Here is a 7237-nt window from a genome sequence, read left to right on the forward strand (position 1 = left end):
TCCTTTAAACATTTAGTTATTTATTTTAAATTAATTTTATATTTTTCAAATTTTAAATTTTTAATACTAATTATTAAGAATTTTAAATAAATTTTTTAGGCCAATCAAAATATATATGTAGAGATGATATACACTACTTCATAGGTATTGTTCACATGTATATATTTTATTATGAGAGAAACATGTCATTATCATAGATTTTCAAAAGCATGGCATGGATATAAAGGTGAGGTAAGACGGGAATTTTGAAAAAGTGTTGCACATGATAACATTCCTAAAGAGGGTTTAGGAAATCTTGGAAAGGTGTTTCTAATTACAACATTGGTGAGTACAATATGCGGTTAAGTTATCAAAATTTTAATATTTATTTATTAATAAAATAATTTTTTTAGTATAGTTTTATTATTTTTATTTTTATAAAATTTTAATGTATTTTTATTGTTATAATTGTTTGTATATATATATATATATATATATTAAATTTTAAATATTTATAGACAATAATATTTAAAATGAAAATATAGTATATGTAACACTTTTGGATTTATCACTTAATGTAGTAATTTTTTGTGTTACCTTTTTTTTTTAAGAAACATTTGAATTATGTTTTATATTTGGACATAAGACTTAGGAAGAGTTTAGTAAAGGGATAATTGATATGTAAATATTTAAAAGATAATAAAATTGTGTAAACAAATTAATCATAAGAAGAACAGTGAAACGAATTCTAAGAATCTCCAAACAATTAGAGGAAATAGTTACAATCTTTCTTTCTTTCTTTTCTTGGAGGAAAAGGGGAGGAAACAGTTACAATCTTCCTTTCTTTTCTTGGAGGAAAAGGAGAGGAAGGGGTTGGTTGTTTTTCCTCGGATTTTTCTTTTTCCTCATGTAAGGGGCGGCGATCTCTATAGCACGTATAGCACGTAGAGTATTGTTGGGCATATGGGAGTTCTTGAGCTGGAGTTAGACCAGTGGAATCCCTTAAATTGCTAATTGGAGGGATAACCCTGAACTGGACTGATTAGTCTTGAGCTTCAGAGGAGATATCATGATAATATAAAGAGAAGAACTATTTAGAGTCGGGAGCTCCGGGGAGAGTCTCGGGGGAGAGTCTAGACGTTATTGCTTGACTCGTGGTTGGGAGGACAGTCTAGAAGAAGAAACGAACAAAAAAGAAGATAAGTTATTTGCATCTTCATTATTTAATTCTCTTATTTAAAGTATTACAAGAAATTCTGAGCATTTTATATAGAACAATTGGTTAGATAGACAATGGTTAATTTAAGTCTAGTTCACATTTCTTTTTCTGGGTGAGCTTGTAAAAGTTCTAAGAAAAGTAGTTTATTGTGTTGAGGAATTATTCACACAAAATAAGATTAGAATTTATGAGAAAAAGGGTTGTAATACAAGTATTTATAGGATTACATTTATCTTTTAAAGAATATGGAAATCTTTAATGACTTATTGTGATAGTCCATCATCCAGGCGATAGTTTCACCTTGAAGACCAAAGAACTAGTCCCAGAGGTACCAAGACCTATTCTGAAAGGATATTGGTAGGATATTGGTATTTATTGAGTAGGGGAATAATTATTTAAAATAAGGAAAACCATTTAAAATTTAGAATAAACACATAATTCTAGAGAAGACAGAGAATGCATGTTGCAAGTTATCAAAACATATTTATATCTAGCAACATAAATTGAAATACAAATAACGCAACCAAGCACACTAGTTTGATCAAGACGGAGACTTCAACCAACATGTTGCAAGAAAATGACAGTACCTTATCTCTAATTCAATAAGACAAGTCTACCATGCAAGGCTCGAAACCGAGACCCAATTATCTTAGAAATAACAACAATAAGTGGAATAACATCCGGTGATTTCAATGTTGCTAACATTTACACACGTATAAAACCTGGAAAAGGCTTAAATGACATATTCGAAATAATGTATGTTGCAAACCCAGAAATTAACAGAAGTTAATAGTGTCATAACAGAATTATCGCCTACCCAGGAGAATTCCAACCATAAAACATTTCTTCTAAATATATATACCCATGAACAACGAATTTGCAGGACATAACTATGGATCATAAGAAAGAAAAAAAAAAACTATCCATTGATGTATTCACTGAAAACCAAACATTTTGTTTATAACATGATGGAAATTTAAACTCATCCATGAGTCTGCCCTCGAGGGGCCAGCAGTTCTGGGAATTAAAATTCAATTTGTATTATCATTACATATACCCCGTTAAAATGTGAATAGAGTATTTCTATGCCCCTTGAAATCCCAAATTTAAGACTACAGCCGCGAAACCCTCAGAGGGCTTTTGAATTGGAGAAAACCCAGGGCTTAAATCAACTATTACTGAAGAGTTCATAGCACCTGACAGCTTAAGCAAGCATAGGACGGAAGATGGAGAAGACCCTGTGTAACAAGAAGACCATTAGTGGTGATGGATTAATAGTGCGAAAATACAAGTCAAGGGACATAGTCATTGAACAGGAGAGATTACCTGCAAACACGTTCAAAGAGAGTATCATGAGGAAACTTCCTTAAAACTACAGCTAGTAACATCAAAATGAAAATTTACCCAGAAATTTGGCTAAATAATTTAATTACCTATTGACAGCTTGCGTAGAAGTGAGCCTGTGCCAAAACGCAAACGTGACAGGGGAATGAGAACTTTAACCTTTGGGGTTATAAACATATATTGGAGTTTCACAAGAGAACAAGTAATTTTTCCATGCCTTAGCCATCAATCGGGAGACCACGAGGAGCTTGTAGATGAAATGATAGGGAGACTTCATAACTCTGTAGGGACGAGGGTTTTTAATGAGAAAAACATGAAATAACTTGAGCATGGAGAAAATTGTTTGGGTAAACAACAGGTAGAGAAGAACGTCACAAAGGGTGAAGAAAACACTTACAAGCAGGTTGTGTGCCCATAGGAAAAGCTTTGCCACATCCAAGAGCAGAGCTCGGGTTGCAGCAGGAGGAAAATGAAGAGGCGGTGCGCCAGAGAAAAGCGATTCATTGCTAAATCCATCGAAAAAGAAGCAGAACCTTCTGATTAAACCCTAGGAAATGAAGGGACGAATGGACTCCACTTTTCCACCTACTAGTATTGTTCTGGATAGTCTAACTAATGAACTGGTATGCATGAAATGTGTCCATAAATTCGAGCCATTACTTTGGGTAATGGTGTTTTTTTTTTAATTGAAATTTCATAATAATTTCCAACGCGCAAACATTTAACATACATATATATAAATACATTGTGGTATTTTAATAACCCGATTTTTTTAATTAGAACCTTAACAAAGTTACTATTCGTTTTAATGTCTTTACCTACTTTTATATATTTTGACTTCACATATTAAATAGGGTGTGGATGTGTGTTACAAGTGGTATTAGAGAAAAGGTTTAAACACTATGCATAATCATGGGCAACTAAGAAGCCATTATTGTGTTAATGCACAGAGAGAGAGTTGAAGAAAACAAATCAGGAGCAAGATGTAGAGAGGAGTTGGACACCCAACCCGACTAGAGGCATCATATGGCAAGGCCAACCCATAAATGTGGATACAGTTGTGGTGTCATATTGTTATTTAGTTTTCATGGTTTTATTCTTGTTTGTTTCTTGTTCTTGGCTTTTATATTTTAAGGGTCTTGGGAATTGGTCGACGAAAGAGGAAAGTTAATAGAGCTTAGGGAGACTTGAATCAACCCAACAAGTAATGTAAGACCCAGATGAAGCCCGGTGCATGTATAATGGTAGCTGAAGGCAAGAATATGATAGTTAGTTGGATTGGTTGGGTTCATTCAAGTAATGGACTATGGTAGGACAAACATGAGAAAGGTAATCAGGAAAGGTAAGGTGAACGAATTTGAGGTGTCAAACAAGGAGAATTTTAAGGATGGAAAATTTTCATGAAGTTTAAAAACATTGGCGAATCTCACTAATCCCTAATATGCAAACTATAAAATGTTTATTGATATATTTGTAAAATTATTCAAATTTATAATGATTTTATATATAGTCTCTATATAATGTTGGCGATTTTTAAGGTTAAATAATTTTATATTCTAAAATTCGGGCGAATCGTCTTTTATAAAAATTGGAAATTGGCGAATCTTTTTGCTGGAAAAATCATGGAAAATTAATCCACTGGGCGAACATTAGCCCCTAAACTTTTCCATGGTGTCAAATGCCTTGGCTATGTTGGGAATTTTTTTCTCAATGTTGTGCATGTTGTGCACGAATAAAGGGAGTTCTCTTAACCTTGACCTTATGATATCTGGTAATTTTGTTGTGATTATGATTATGTTGATGTATATATATGTATATTCCATACTCGCTCCCACCACTTTTTAATACTGTGTTTTATATATTACTATGTGGCTCCCACCGCCTCCCTCATATAATCCCCTCCCCATATAATACCTCTGCTATATTTATATTAGATTTGTAATTTTTTTACAAAACTACTGTGGGAAGTGCTATTTCTTACAACATATTGGCAGCAAAAGTATATTTTTTTTACAGTACATAGATTTTAAAATGCACTCATTAATATCTATTGTGGGAGTGGTTCTCAATGGGAAGGAGAATTATCCTGAGTGGTCTTGGAAAATCAAACACACTCTCATTTTTAATGAGCTGTGGAAAGGAGTGTGTGTTGGAGAAGGAGACAAAGAACCAGAAAATCCTACCTCATACAAGGAATTCACCATTTGGGAAAATAAGAACATCAAGGCTTATGCCTTGATTGCAGCATCAATAAATGAAGAGGTGAGTCACCATATTTCACCATTTTCAAATGCTTTCGAAGCCTTACAAAAACTGAAGGAACTCTATGACTCACACTCTGTACTTGAAGTTGTTCAACTCATGACATTGTTCAGCCTTGAATTACAAAATGATGATCCTCTTGCTCTTACATCAGAAGTAAAATCTATTATGCATGATATCAAAGTCACTAATGTTGAACTGGACATTCCTATGATATCTTTTGTGAAGGCACTTTATCCCACTTACTCAAATTATCTTGAGTCATTGCAAGCAAATGGAAACCTCAAAGAAATTACCTTTCACTTCCTTGTGAATAAATTTGCTGAGAGAGAGAAAGCTCTTGGGAAGAAGACAACTCCTCAGTCTTTTGAAGAGGATGTGTGTCTTGCACATAGAGAAAAGAATCTTGCTCAAGATTATTCCAGAGGAAGAGGTGGTTGAAGAGGAAAAGGAAGAAGAAATTTCAGAGGCAGGGGGGGAAAACACTCTCAAGCAGAAAAGTCAAATTTGCATTGCATTCGTTGCAATAGAAATGGATCACATGATGCATCCACATGGAAGTTTCCTTGGGATAGATTTGAGCAGGAAAGAAATCAACCCAAAGGTAAAACTAATGACAAAGAGAAAGGTAAAGCACCTGAATTCACTCACTATGTTGTGGCACATTGTAATATTGGAGTAAATGAAGACTTATTTAATGCTTCACTTGCTTCTTGGAAAAATGATTGGTTGCTTGATTCAGGAGCAACTTGCCACATGAATTTTAGAAGAGACTTTTTTGAAGAATTTACTGACAATGTTGATGGAGCAGTATACTTTGCACACAAACCAAAACTCAAACAATCAGGGCTTGGCACAATCAGGCTTAAATTTCCCGGTCTTCCAGAATTTCTTATGCATGATGTTTTATATCTCCCACAGATGAGGAGAAACTTGTTGTCCTTGGTCCACATATGCTAGCAAGGACACTCCATTCATATGTTTGATGGAAAGGTTGAGGTGAGAAAAGCATCATTCCCTCACTTGTCATGATGGGGATAGAATAAGAAAGGCTTCTCAAGCTGCAAGGTACCTCTGCTCGTGCACAAAATTTCTCATACAATTATCATTATGATGAAGGTACATTTCCATCAAGTTTATTATGGCATGCTAGACTTGGACACTTGAACTATGACATCCTTCGCTTGTTGAAGAAAAATGGTATTATTGATTTGCCTACAATTCCTAGGAAACTTAAGCAATGTGATGCTTGCATTCTAGGAAAGCGTAGAAAACATTCTTTTCGTGATTCACATTCCAGAGCACATAGAAAACTTGAACTCATTCATTCATATTTATGTGGTCCAATGTCTGTTCCTTCTGCAAATGGAAATAAATATATGATGGCATTTCTGATGCTTTTAAAACATTCAAGAACTTTCATACATGGATTGAAAATGATGCAAAATCTCATATTGGCTCTATTCGCACTGATAATGGAAAAGAACACACTTCAAATGAATTTGAAAACTATCTTCGTCAACATGGGATCAAACATCAAATAATTGTGCCTCCTAATCTCCAATAGAATGGAGGAGCTGAAAGAATGAATAGGACAATCTTAAATATGGTGCGCTCCATGATGTTTTTCAAGGATGTAAAATTGATGTTTTGGGTTGATGCAGTTCTATGTGATGTATATGTAAAGAATAGATTTCCATCTAATGCTATTAGAAACAAAACTCCTTATGGAATGTGGTATGGTCACATTCCTTCGGTAAAGCATCTCAGGGTCTTTGGTTCCACCTGTTATGCCTTGATACCAAAAGTACATAGAAACAAACTTGGTGCAAGGAGTTATAAGTGTATCTTCTTGGGGTATTCAAACACCTCGAAAGCATACCGTCTCTATGATGAAGTTAATAAAAAGTTTTTTGTATCTATAGATGTAATCTTTCTTGAATCATCCAAAGTTGACAATGTTGTTGAGCGGCAACTTGATCGCTTGGATAGATTCACAAATGCAAAATCATTTCAAGGATCAACCTATGGAATCTTCTTCTAAAGCACTCTCTCCCCCGCATGAAACTCCAACCACTAATAATACTTTGAGTGATGTGATTGAAAAAATTGGGAGACTTAATCTTGATTCAGTCCCAACTCAATAAACTGAGCAGCCTAGACCATCTCAGAAAGGTCCCCCAAAGTGACTGACAAAGACACTTGAAAGTGTTCATCCTGATGAGGTTGGAAAGACAGGAACAAGAAATTCAACCCGACAAAATGGAGGTGATGTAGATGACTTTGATTCACCTGTTTATATGGATGTTTCTTATGATTGTGAATTGAATTTGTCTACAGATTTTGAACCAACTTCCTTCAAAGAAGTCTCTTATCATGATGAATGGAAAGAAGCAATGCAAAAGGAGTATGATGCCTTGATAAAGAATGGCA

General features: G+C 34.4%; 1 long non-coding RNA gene across 2 annotated transcripts; it reads right to left on the reverse strand.

Moving 5' to 3' along the window:
• Positions 1–2110: 2110 nt before the first annotated feature.
• Positions 2111–3200, reverse strand: LOC149180601 (uncharacterized). 2 transcript variants are annotated; one of them, XR_016257477.1, is made up of 3 exons: positions 2940–3200; positions 2632–2823; positions 2111–2524 (listed from the first exon to the last, which is right to left on the reverse strand). It is a non-coding gene; the product is annotated as an uncharacterized LOC149180601 (long non-coding RNA). The 2 variants fall into 2 exon arrangements; XR_016257476.1 differs by having other exon boundaries at positions 2111–2436; positions 2940–3196.
• Positions 3201–7237: the final 4037 nt, after the last annotated feature.

The sequence above is a fragment of the Pinus tabuliformis genome, chromosome 3_2 (genome assembly GCF_031772625.1).
Source record: "Pinus tabuliformis cultivar Carrire ecotype Pingquan chromosome 3_2, CPIR1, whole genome shotgun sequence".
In the NCBI taxonomy this organism is placed as follows: domain Eukaryota; kingdom Viridiplantae; phylum Streptophyta; class Pinopsida; order Pinales; family Pinaceae; genus Pinus; species Pinus tabuliformis.